A 14,377-nucleotide genomic window follows, 5' to 3' on the forward strand; every position below is an offset into this window, starting at 1 on the left:
ATAAATATTTAATATCTTTCACGGTTACTAATATAATCATGTTTACTTATCATGATTATATATATAATCATGTTTACTTATCATGATTACATATATAATCATGTTTTTACACCAAAGCAGCAAGTTTGATAATTTATATTTCCTTGGACAATGATTACTAGAATGAGATTTTCAGCTACATCTTGTATTCTCTTTTAAAAAATCATATTTATGGTTAAAATGCTGAATATTTTCTATTTTCTCTATTTATATGATTAGGCATATAAGAAATATTTTTTATTATTTAAATAAGAATTTTTTAATTTATCAATGCCACTCTGCTTACCTGCTTTAATAGTATTCTAATGTAATATTCTTTGTTTTACTAGAATCATTAGTTCATTTATTTTACTTATTTCCTTTTATGATGAAAGCATTTAATTTCTTTTTCTGTATTGTCAAGTTTGCTCCATATTATGTGCAATAAATATTTCTATTTCACTTTTGCAATTTTAGTCTCTAAATGTTTTTTTCATCTTGTCTAGCTCTCTTTTAATTTCAGCTTTCATGTTAGACAATTTCCTTTTATCTCTTCTGTCACTTTATTCCTTTTCAATTGCTTTATTAATGAATTACTGTTTATCAGATTTCACTGACAACACAAAGAAGTTGCTTTCTAAATTTATATCTAAATCTATGTTTTTCTCCTAAGCTATGTTATCCTTCATCTGCTCCTAGAATGGCATGCTACTCTTCTTTTTGTGTTACAGATAGCTTCTCAGGGACTCTGGCATTTTTTTCCCTTTTTATTTCTTTCATTGCATTCACTTGTCCTGGAATGAATACTGTACTTTACAGTTCTGGTGTTTATCAACTATATCAGTAAGAAATAACCTCAACATCTTAGTTGTTTAAAACAACAAGAGTTAATTTCTTGGTCATATCACATGTTCACAATTGCAGTCAGCACTGGACTCTGCTCCATGTCATCTTCATCCTGAGTCTCAGGCTGATGGAGCCACACATTCTGGAGCATCACCAGTTGTCACAGCACAGAAAAGAAAATATGGTGAATGACACACACTGACTCTTAAAGACTTCTGCCCAAAAGTGACACATGTCATTCTCACTAATATTTCATTGGCCAAAGCACATTACATGAACACACTTAACTTCAAAGAGGCCAGGAAATATATTTCTTCCATGTATCCAGAAAGAGCAGAAAACTGAAAATATCCATGAACAACACCAATGACCACCACAACAGATGGGGCAGGTATAGTCTCATTCGTTGTATCACTCTCCATTGCATGCTATTAGAACACTTCTCTCAAAACTTAAACTGTAAGCATACTGACAAACATAATTTCTAAACATTATGTTTAGCACTAATTTACTAATGCTTTGTTGTTTCTGATGTTCTGTTGTTTCTGATGTTGTGCTTCAGTATCCAAAGAGCTAAGTACCCATTTACCACTTCCCATTCTAAGACAAGCTCTACTGAATTATTGGGAATTGCTGTCTCAGAATAGATGTAGAAAAGATGTGTTCTCACTAATGGGAGGTGGGAATGGAAGTGAGGATAAGTTACCCCTGGCTTCCTCATAAAGCAATCACATGTATATGAACTTTTCCGGTAAATGAAGCTTCTAGATCTCTTATCTATGGGCATAAACTGGAGTAAATGTTTCTCTTTCTTGTGGTTAAAAAACGGTCTCTTTCTTCAGTTCCAATTCTTTCAACAAATGGAGTGGATTTGAAAAACATTCTTCCAGGAAAGTGGCATATTATTAAGATCATATTCTTATTTACCAAAGCTGGTATATGTTCAAACTTTTTTGGTCTGTCCACTAATATTTCGATGATAATGGGGAAGAAAATATGGCTCCATTGGATAATTATCCTCATAATCATGTAAAGAGGAGGTCACTGTATCTACACAAAGGGAGAAGGGACGAGGGACAATGAAGTTGAGCCTGATCAAGAAGCTGCTGCTCTGACAAAGTGAGGAAACAGAGGTTTAATTGGAGGGAAATCGTTGGTATGTTTGTTAGTGTGGTACAGCTACAATGTCAGGTGCCTGGACATGAGCTATTTCAGATAGCAAGACAGATGGGGTTTGCTAATTAACCAGATGTAGGGATGACAAGAGAATGAATTTAGGCCATCTAGGCTAGGCCTACTGGGTTTATGGAAACAGAGAAGACCAGGTTTTGGTATAAAGGTAATTGTTACATCTTGTATTTCAGAAGAAACCCCCTATCCTCAAGGAAAAAAGCTGCATAAGGGAAAAAGACAAATGCAGAAATAATTACAAGACTGCCACAAGTGTTCTAAGAGGTTCTGTGTAAACATGTATGAGGCCTCCAAGGAGGTAGAGAGTATATCCATTGGTGGCTTCATAGAGGGGATTTAATTTGAAAGTTTTATAAAAGAATGGAAACTCCTTTATCCCTCCAGAACCTAGGGATTAAGCCATAGGGATAGATTCAAGGATTCTGAACATGGGAGTTGAATTCTAAAGAGGGAAACAGGGTGAAAGACAAAAAAACTAAAGACAAAAAGAATTTCCCAAGAAAAGTTATTGGAGGGGGTGGGCGCTAAAAAAAAGTCAATTTAATTGGAACAGGCAGAACAAGAAAAATAAGAATGAAGATAAGCCTGAAGATAAGGGTGATAATGCAGAAAGCCCTGAATGCCACAATGAAGACTTTAAAACTAATATTGCATGTAATAAATAGTTTCTGACCACAGAATTAAAGTTAGGAAGAACAATTGTTCTAGTGCTGTAGATTTTGAAGAAACTTCATGACAGCAATGGTTGAAAGTCATCCATCTAGAGATGAGAAACAGAGCTACAGGAAAAGATTTGTTTTTTTTGGAGACTACTTAAGTATAATGCGTATGTATGCATGTGTGTGAGCGTGTGCATGTGTGTATGAGCTGTACCACCCAAGCACAAACATGTAATACAGGTGTAGCATTTTTGGGGAAATCATAACACAGATGCACTGGAGTGGACTCCTCAGCTTCCTATTGAATAGGGGTGTGGGTGTGGGTGTGGGTGTGTGTGTGTGTGTGTGTCTGTGTGTCTGTGTGTATGTGTGTGTGTGTGTTGACCTAGAGATAAGAGTAAGGTATTTATTTGATACACATATTTTGTGTGCTTGTTTAAAACAGTCACACATTCAACATACCTAGAAATTTTCTCTATGATTTTTTAATCTTCAGATAATTTAAACTATGAACATTTAAGGCAAGTCACAGAAGACACATATGCAAAAGAGCAGCACTGCTTATCCACAGGGAAGGTTAATGACATTACCAAACTCAGAATATGTTTCTAAGGGGAAAATTATTTTAAAAAAATAAATGAGGCTCTTTAAAGACAAATAAAATAAAAATTACCCTTAATTTCTTATCTAGTTGAATCAGATTTTATTCAATGTATAATCAAATTCCATACTATATTTTAGGCTTCTCGACAGCTCATACACTTTCAGGTCAGGAGAACAGAACAGAAGATAGAGTCATTTAAAGCCCTGAAACAGTAATTAAAGACCTCTCTGGTGATTTTAAGAGTTACTGCAAATTCCAAAAGAGTGTAAATTTTTCATAGTGTAGAGAAAATCTACTGTAGGTGCCAAAAATGCTGAAACAATTATTATATTGAAAAATAATTTACTCCAAATTGCATTTTCTTCTTCATTTTTGGTTATTATCTCTTTGAATGGAATTTTACAATTGAAGAAAGATAATTTTTCTTTTCCTTCTAAAAATTCCAAAAATTAATGGCATAGTTTATCCTCCTTGCTTAATAAATTCTTTAAAGAAAATCACATTCTTATAAGAAAAATACATAAGAACACTAAAATGTGCCTTTTATTTTTGAGGGAGATGGCTCCAAAGTCTTGAATTAAATGAAGTGATTCCCAGTGGGAAAAGAAGAAACTTAGTGATGAGGAAGGTAGGAAGCTCACTGAAGGTGAAACGCATGGCGATCACTCACTGGGCACTGTATGCCACGTGGGAAAAAAGCCACTGAGATTAGCGTTCACAGACACTAGAATTTACTGGAGGGGGACTCAAGCCGGAAATGGAATGTTCTAAAAAAGAAAGTCACGGCAAAACGAGACCATGTAGGAGAATCAACACTTGGAGATTTTAACAATGGCTTACATAGATATTACCAGGCAGAATATGAATTTGAGGTCAATTCATTTTCTCAGGTAAGGTTCTGATTTTCCCTCAGCCACAGAGCAAACAAATACAGCCAATATTCCTTTGCAGACTGCAAATTAATAATTTTAAATTTTGCTTCATAATTTAAAAAAATTTTTCTAACTGCAAATTGATTAATACCTGCCACATTTCTGCAATAAAATAGGAGGGTATAAAGGTAATTTTTCCATTTTCTGTATTTGTATTAAAATACTGCCAGAAAGGAAATAATAGACCAGAAAACCACACTGCGCAGCTCTGCGGGTGCCAAAATATGCTATGAATGGAATGGAAATGAAAAAAGAAAAGGCTGTTCCTGTGTTAATCTCCAGGCTATTCATCTGTTTTGAATACAGTCACTAAAAGGATATTTACCTTTTCTTAAGAAAGTCAGCAACCCCTTAAATTCTTCTCTGCAGCTGCTTTTACTTTAAATGAGTTTTTGCTGTAATTATTTACATATCTCTGTCCTGTACATTTAAAACTTTAATTATTCATGTGGTAATCCTTCTTATAATAACGCATTCAAAGGAAGGGAAAAAGCAAGTATAAATGAAATACTTCCTGGGTTTAAGAGAGTGTGACCTTCCCAGTTTTTCACTTCTAAAGGTGAAAATAAGTTTGGTCTAGGCTACATATACACATACACACACACACACACACACACACACACACACAGCATTAATATAATTGTATGGTCAAAAATTTATTCTATTCAAGAATTGAAAACATCCAATAACAGTTAAAATGTAAAAGACAAGCTTCCAGATAAATCATGGCCTGGGTTAGAATAAAACGAAGATGCATTTAGCTAGCTTTCTTTTATTTTAAAATAATTAAAGAGTCACTGTGACAGTCAACAATTAGCAGACCAAACTAATTTTTGAACAATGGACTGACTTTTGTAGATCTCAAGGATTAGTCACTCATGGAAGGGTATTGTACCACTCTTCCCTATAATCAACAAATCTATTTCAGCTTTTCAAAAGTCACTCTTTTCACTGGTTTTTCATCCTCTCTACTTCCCATCTTACCACTCTGGCCCAGCCTTGATATTCAAGAGAGAAAGGCAGCAATGGCCATCAGGATGGAATTTTATGGGCCCAGGAGGAACAGACATTACAAGCTCAAAAATAAGTTGGAGAAACGTGACAATCTCCAATAAAACCAAAGAGGCTTGGTGTTCTGTTTGGCCAAACAGTACCTCAATTGAGAGATTAACGTTATATCCACAGGGATAGGAGTTGATTGAAGTAGAGATAAGACCCTTAATAAACATCTCAGCTAGTCTGGATTTTATAGTATATTAAGATGAGTATCTCATTTTCACAATTTCACACTGTGATCACTGACCAGCTGGGTGACAGCATGATTGCAGAGGTTAAAAATGGACTCCAAAGACAATTCCCTCCACAAATCGCTTGCCCTGAGAAGAACAATAAGTAATTTAACCTCTCTGAGCTTCATTTGACTTTGGATAAAATAGAAAAAACAATCTTTCCTGGATGGCTGTTAGAATGATATTGTTGGAAAAATTCCACTCTAAATATGGGCCTCCACAGGCAGCATCTTAGGCAAGCCATTTTTTTATGTCAAACTAACATAACTAGTGGTGGAATACATACTGGGGGCCAAAATACCATACTGCAGCCACCATATCCTGTTGAAACCTTCTTCCCCAGTTATACACATTCCAATTCTTAAAGGGCAAAACACCCACTACCTCCTTCTCCATTGGCTCAAGACCACTTCTTCTCAATTCCCACCTGACAGACCCCCTGGTCCAATCACCACATGACCCATCAGCTAAACCCTGTTCATCTTTACCAACTCCCCTGCTCCGAAAGCAAAGCTCTCCCCCTCCCATAAGGGGCTGAAGCTTTCCTTCAGACCCTCACCATGCTGATGCTCAAATAAAACTTTCCTGTCTGAAGTAGACTGGTCTCCCTGCCCTCTATGACTGCGTGCCAAAATTTCTAGCAGATACGAACTACTATATTGTGCCAGTTTGAATGTATTATGTCCCCCAAATGCCATTATCTTTCATGCAATCTTGTGGGGCAGACATTTTAGTGCTGATTAGATTGGAATTCTTTGAGTGTTCCCATGGAATGTGCCCCACCCAACTGTGGATGATAATTCTGATGAGATATTTTCATGGAGGCATGGCCCCACCCATTCAGCCATTTTATCAACCATTGATATTTCTCATGTTGACATCAGAAACATTTTCGCTGATGTTATCAAAATTTGTAAATTAAAATGATATATATTGTTTTCATTTTAGCCCTTTTGAGATTGATAAGGTTCAAAATTCTTTCACAGTTATACTTTCCATTTTTGTATTGACTAAAAATGTTATGCATCCATTTATAATTGGGATGTTAACCTTTTAAATTGATTTGTAAGCACAATTTTTATATTATAGATTTCTGTTCTGTCATACTATTTTAAAACATCGATTTCAGTATTTTTTTTATGAAGCTTTTTGATACTGAAGTGTTCATAAAATTTATGAAGTCAAAACTATGTCTTTTTCTTTGTAGCTCCATACAATAATTTTATGCTTAGAAAGCCCTTACTAAGTCCAGATACAAATTATATGACTATTAATACTTATGTTTTTATATTTAATGAATTAATTTATCCATAATTAAATGACACATAGTGAGAAAATAAAAATTAATTTCCTGTGTGTGATTTTTTTTCTCTTCTTGTCATGTGATGTTTAAAAATGTTGTATTAAGTTGTATTCTATGTTAATATTTCCAACACTTTCACTTTAACAAATGTATCTTCATAATGTGTTTTCATTTTTGGTAGGGCAAGTTCTCCTTTATTTTTCTTTTTACAAATATTATTAAATATATTTACCTATTCTTTCAGCTAAACATTGTTTGTAAGCTAAACCTAGGCAAAGACAAAGACAAGTAGACAGGTGGAAAAATCAAGGGGGAACCAAAACACACAAAAGCCCAAAACATCTGGTTGTAAATGCTACAGATTTTTATACTTAAACCTGTAAGTATAAACTTGCAACATCAATTCTGATTGAAGACATGATGCAAAAGATTAGAGAAAAGGAAGACAATATTGATGCCTTGCTACCCTGTAATATGGTATAAATATAATATTTTTAAAGATTCAGAATGTAGATAATCCTACAATAAAAGGTGACCATTTTTACCATTACAAACCCGTCGAGCTATGAAATCAGTATTCCCAGCACCACTGCTATACATCTACAATTTTGTCAAGTGGCATAACTGCTTTTAGACTGATGAAGGATATTAGTTCTGACACAAGTTAGCCCTGATTTATGTATTGTGCAACAGGATGTCACTCGAGGATGCTGGATCCCTACAATTATCCTTTCCTGAGCATCAATCACCCTGGTGCTGGTAGTCCTCACACTTCCACTCCTACTTTACTCACTCAACATGGCAGAATTGCCTAAGTATTTAGGGACTCAGCTAATTCATCATGTATGGAATTCTGAGTCTCTCCCCTTTGAGTTACTTCTTTGTCTTATACAGACTCTGTTCTGATAATCAACCTCACACTTCTCTTCAGTAACTTCTAGGAAAAAATAGATATGCATAGTGATTTGCTGGGGAAAAATGCAATTATATTCATTTTCTTCAGCTTTCTTATTTTGAAAGCTCTCCATTAGAACACGGAGACATGAAATTAAATTAAACAGTGCCATAAACTCCCAGAACTACAACCTCACTAGGAGATAGATAGAACAAAAATGATATAACATAAAAAGTACTATAATTGACTTATGGGTAAATTTCTATTATAGTATGGAGTTGGAGAAATTTACTTAAGACTGACATAGATGTCATATTTAACATAAACTTAAAAAGAGGAGTATGCCAGACAGAACTCAAAAACATTATGCATTAAGAAAATAATTTAAGCTAAGATAAAGAGGTATGAATGTGTAATGTGTGACAAAAATATTGAAAGTGAAGATGAGAAATAGGGAACACACTATGGTCAGAATATCATCAAGGCCTGTTACTGTGGAGAGTGATAGAAAATCCCACTCAAATGGCTTAAGTAAAAATGGGAATTTATTGCCCCGTATAATTAAAAAGTCTAGCATTAATTCTCACTCCAGGAATAGTTGGTTTCAGAGGCTCAAAAGTTGTCATCAGGACACAACCTCCCCCCTTCATCCCTTAGTTTGCCTCTTCTCTTTGGCTCGACTCTCAGACATAATCCCAATCTGGGTATTTTAACATCCTAGTCCTACAGAAAATAGTAGCACCTCTCTCTTTCAGTTACTTTAGCTGTTTTCATTATCACTCCCCCAAGGAGACCTTTGAGATATTTTTTCCCCTAAATGTACCATCCCAGGAAAGTAAGAAACAAGAATTTTTCAGGTAGGGTTAAGCTGTAGGGTTGAGCTCTGGAGAGCCACAAACCATTGTAACATCTAAGATTTTTTTCACAACCTCCCAAGAACCAAATTTTACCCCCATGGGAGTGATAGCAACCATACTGAAAATATATGCTCTAGCTGAAGTCTGAGTGGCTTTAGAGCTGGGTGGCTCAAACTGTGCCCCACCTCTAAACCAGTCATCATGGCCATTTACTGATTAGCCAGAACTGGGTTAGTACTTGCAGCTGAGGATGGGGTCAGCCCCACAAAACCAAAGAGGTGGTAGAATAGGATTGGTCAACAAAGGGAAATTCACAGTACTCTGATCAAGAGAAAAGTTAATAGACATTGAGTTGAGGGGTTAAAGAGAAAGAGGAAAGGGAAGGACGGGAAGGGAAGGGAAGAGGAGGGAAGGGGAGGGGAGGAGAGGGGAGGGGAGGGGAAGATTCACTACAGCTAGATTTTTAAAAAGGTCTGTTTATGTAATACTATCTTATGGTGAAGGCTGAATTGATGAAAGGAAAGACTAGAGGCAAGCAATTCAAGAAATTGTGATGTTTTATTCATCCATAGTGATGATGAAATCAGGGGTACAGGCAGAAATAATGGAAAGGAGAAAAAAGGAGGCAGAACTTAAAGGATTTGGTGACCAATGACTATCGAGCATAAACGTAAAGTACAAGCTAAAGCATCTTAGTCAACTGAGTGGGTGGCAGTGCCATCAATAAAGACAAGTCAGGTTGGGTGACTGAAAGCTTGAGGGAAATAATAATTTGTTTTATGGATATTTTGTTGCCATTAGGACCTTCAAATAGAAATGACTCAAAGTAATTGGACATTCAGATCTGACTATTAAGAGAGACTTTTTGTTTATAATAGGGAGACACTGACCTGCAGATGGTATTTGAAACCTCAGAAGAGGATGAGATACCCAGAGCATAGATTACATAGCATGTGATACCCAAAGGCAGAACACTGTAGAACACACTCTCAGGAAAAAAGATGAAAAATACTAAGGAAAGATGAGGGAGAGGAATGGCATTAGTAGACCACAGTATCAGAGGAGGCTAGAGAGAACAGATACTCAAAATGGAAGGATCATCTCCCTGACAACATTGTCAAACACCACAGAAGGTTGAGCTAAGACAGGGTGTTAAATAGGGTAGGTTTTTTATGGCCACATATAGAGCTGTATCAGTGTGTGAGATGAATTAAAGTGATTGAACAGTAAACTGAGAATGAGAAATTTAAGACACTCAGGGTAGACTTTGTTTCCAATAAGTCTAATAGTAGAAGGAGGGAGAGTGACAGTATAGGACTAATATGCTTAAGAGCATTTGCTTTATGGTCATACAATTCTGGACTTGAATACCATTTTTTTCACTTAGTAGTAGTTTCACCTTGAGCAAATAATCCAGATTCTCTAAAACTCAGTTTGCCCATCAAAAAAGTAGGGCTTGTTTAGCTATGCATCAAAAGTTAACACCTTTCTGTATGGAAATGTGACCTGTGACATTCTTTGGGGTTTGCCCTCTACTTGTGAAATCATGCTTTGAATGTTGTCACTCGTGTGTGTGTGTGTGTGTGTGTGTGTGTGTGTGTGTGTGTGTGTGCTGAAGTTCGCAGTGGAGGAAATGCATTTAAAAAAAAAGTAGGAACAGTAATAATATGTATTGTAAGAATCAAATTAAATAATGAATGAGAAATGTGTAGTAGAGTTTCAGTAAATTGGAAACATTCAATACCTTTAGCCCTTATCATTTTTTAACTGCAAAGAATTCTGGGGAAATTATAATATTGAAAACACTAAGGGCAGAGGATAACTGACATAGAAAGGTCCAATGGAAGGAAAGATTGCATTGAGTGTCCAAGTAGAAAGCAAGCCTTATGTAGGAGGAAATAAAATTATTTATCAAATATAGAAAATATCCAGTTAGAAAACAGATAAAGATGCATGGGAAGGAAAACCATGAGGAGTACTAACATTAGATAAACTTGATCACTCAAAGAAGAAAGAAGCAAGTTTATCTACAGAGTGAAAAGAGAGAAGTCAGAGACTTGAGACAAATGGAACATTATAGAACTGGAGATGCAAAGAATAAAATAGGACCTAAATTAGAGTATAAATGTTTCTGATTGAGAGAGCAGTCAAGAAGAGTTAGTGCTGAGTGAATTGGTGATCAAATGAAATGACCCATTATTTGATATTTTTCAGCAATACTTTGGAGTGAGCAAGCAGAGAAACATAATATGTGGTAGGAAGTATCCAAGATTGAGTAGCAGCAACACAAGACTTGAAGGAAAAGGTTCAAGGAAATCCCAAATGCTTGAGAAAAAGGAATCATAGCCTATTGGACTGAACATTGTTGAATAGCTGACAACTGCATATGAAACAAGGATGTACTGTGAAAATAGAGAATGATTAGGGAACTTGAGGTCATGATTAGGATAAAGGTAAATTTCACTAGAAGTAAGAGACATAGAAATTTGGTGGCTTTAGTTAGAGAAGAAATAATCAGAGGTTAAGTTTTCCAGAGTGTGTTTTTAAAAGTAGCAAACTTTGCTTTCCAAAAACATTAATATTTTTCTTATAAATGACCACAGAGCTTACCTAAAATGTCTGCAGTGCAGGCTTTTAGAAACTTTCCATTTCAGAAACCATACCCCCAAAAGTTGGCATTAAAGCAAAAGCTAAACTTGAAATGATCAGGCAACTGCCTAGTACAAACACCACGGAGGACAACAGATGTTTCCCCATATCCTTAGATATCAGGAATTTTACCAGTCTATCCCAGTCTTTTCTCATCAGTCCAACCCTTTCATTCTGCCCAACTGGCTATTTCTTCCATTCATGGATATTTTAATCTATTACTTAACTATTATGTCTCCTCCACCTGTTATTTTTCTCCCACTGGAATCACATTATTTGCATAAAATCTATTCACTGAGTATATTCTCCAAGTCTCTTACAAATAATTTCCACTAGCTATCTATCTCTATGTTTTCCCCTTTCAATTTTTTTTTTTTTTTTTTTTGTCCATCAGTGATTGTTTTCTCCTTTAACTCTTCTCATGATTTACATCAGAAATCATGTTTTACGTTTTTTTGTTGTTGTTGTTGTTGTTTTTAAGTTTGAGTACTGGCCATGTGTTTGTTCAGCTCTGTCTTCTCTCGCTCACTGTCGGGACACCCTAATAGACTGTGTTTTAGTTTCCTAGGCTGCTTAAAGCAGATACCATGAAATGAGTTGGCTTAAACTATATTAGCTTACAGTTTGAGGCCAAGAAAACATCCAAATCAAGGCTTCATCAAGGCAATGCTTTCTTTCTGAAGACCAGCTGCCTGAAATCCTTGGGTTCTCTCCCACATGGCAAGGCACATGGTAGATCTGCTGGTCTCTCCCTTCTTCTGAGATTTGTTGCTTTCAGGTTCTTACTTCCGTGGCTTTCTCTCTGTGTATTCATTCCATTTGTAAAGGACTCCAGAAACAGGATTAAGACCCAGCTTAACTGAAATAACCACATCAAAAAGTCCTACTTACAATGGGTTTACACCCACAGGAATGGATTAACTTTAAGAACATGTTTTTCTGGGGTACATACAGCTTCAAACCACCACAGATTGATATTGTTCTTTTTGTCTCTTTGGAATCCTCAGGACCCTTCAAGGATCACAGTCCTGCAGGCGATGGGAAGTAGGCAGCCTCTCCCCCACAGACAGGCAGTGTGGACAAGGCAACCTTCAGCCACCACAGAAGAATCTTCTTGGTTCCTGGTCTTCCTTCACTCATTGAGGCTTTCAGGGAGATTTAGCACAAACATTTGAGGTTACTATCAAATATCCCCACACAGGGCCCACACATTTTTGGGGGTCAAAATATTCTTAGGATATCTACCTTTCTGGCCCTTTCTCAGGAGCTCCCCATTACTGATAAATGAGGATTTGCCTCAAACATGACTGAGAAAGCACCTCCCATTCCCTCTGCTATTCATAAGGCCCCAGAGAGATCAAGAGAGTAAGCAGATGAGACTGGAAAAGAGCAGAAAAAGGGAAAGTGTTGGGTCACAATTTCCCAGAATCTCCCTCCATATTTGGCTTTATATCACCAGCAGATTGCTTACAACGCTTAGTTATAACAACATTTAGTTATAACAACCATCGAGACTTAAAAACCTCAAGAACATAAAACTGCAAGTAGGAAGGTGGATGTAGAATGATGATAAAAACTGTTAAATTTCTCATTTTCAAAGGAGGGTGTTCCAGTTTACTAATGTTACCATTGTGCAAAATACCAGAAATGGATTGGCTTTTATAAAGGGGATTTATCATGCTCCAAATTTACAGTTCTAAGGTCATAAAAATGTCCAAACTAAGGCAACAACAAGAGGATACCTTCACTGAAGAAAGGATGACAGCATCTGTGATTCCTCTGTCACATGGGAAAGCACATGGTTGGAGTCTGCTGGGCCTCTCCTGGGGTTAGCCTCTTGTTTCAGCTGCTTTCTCCAAAATGTCTCTGCTTCTGTCTTAGCTTCTCTCTCTCAGCTCCTGTGCATCCTTGCTTGTTTCTCTCTAAGCATCTGGGAGTCCTCTCTCATCTTCTCTGGGAAAACTCTGGATTTCATCTCTCATCTTGTCTCCTGGTTCTGGTTTCAGCAGCTGTCTCCAAAATATCTCTGGGCATTTTCTCTCTAAGCATCTCTCAGTTCTCACTTAGCTTCTCTGGAGCAAACTCTGGGCTTCATCTCTTAGCTTAGCATCTCCAAATGTCTTTCTGTGCGCATCTCCATGCGTCAGAGTCTGTGTCTGTGTCAGCTCTTAGCTCTCTTAAAGACTTCAGTAAGCTAATCAAGACCCACCCTGAATGGGCAGGGTCACACCTTCATAGAAATAATCTAATCAAAAAGTCTCACCCACAAATGGGTGGGTCACATCTCCATGGAAACAACCTAATCAAAAGATCCCACCCATAATAAGTCTGCACTCACAAGATTGCATTAAAGAACATAGTCTTTCTTGGTGTGCATAGTAGTTTCAAACTGGCAGAGAGGGTGTACTAAATTTTCTTTCATTCTTTAAGATGATTAAAATAAAGGTTTTTAAAAGCAACAGTAATACAAAAAATCTACAGAACAATCTCACTTATACATATGAAGTCTAAATTGTAATTCAAACATTTGACTCTGTGCGTTAATAGTAAAGATAACAGCAGATAACCTTTATTATGTACGTGAAATGAGCCAGGCAATGTGCTAAGTGATGACTATTAATTATCCCCCAACTAAACCTATGATGGAGGAGGTAATATTACCTTCATTTACAGGTGACATTAAAGAGGCTCAGGATGGTAAGGAAAAAGTGCACAGTCACACAAGTAATACTTGGCAAACTGGAATACACAAATCTGTCAGACAACAATAGCTTTGCCCTTGAAGACACTTTACTATCCCCCACATATGTTCAGTCTAGGAATGAGACTTACAGACCAATATCACGATATCTATAATGAAGCATGTTAATAGGAGAAGGGTTAAAAGAAATTACAGAAGCTCCTGAAAAGGCATTTGTTAAAATTCCATAGTTGAACGAAAAATAATTACAATAAAGGGAAAAATGGAATAGAAGGTTTACTTTCACCGTGTGGGAAAGAGCAACTAGCTCAATTCGAAAACTAACTTGATACCTCACATCATATACAAAAATTAACTCAAAATGGAGAATGACCTAAATATAAGAGCTAAAACTATAAAACTCTCAGAAGAAAACATAGGAGTAAATCTTTAG

This window comes from Choloepus didactylus, chromosome 1 (genome assembly GCF_015220235.1).
Source record: "Choloepus didactylus isolate mChoDid1 chromosome 1, mChoDid1.pri, whole genome shotgun sequence".
NCBI lineage: Eukaryota > Metazoa > Chordata > Mammalia > Pilosa > Megalonychidae > Choloepus > Choloepus didactylus.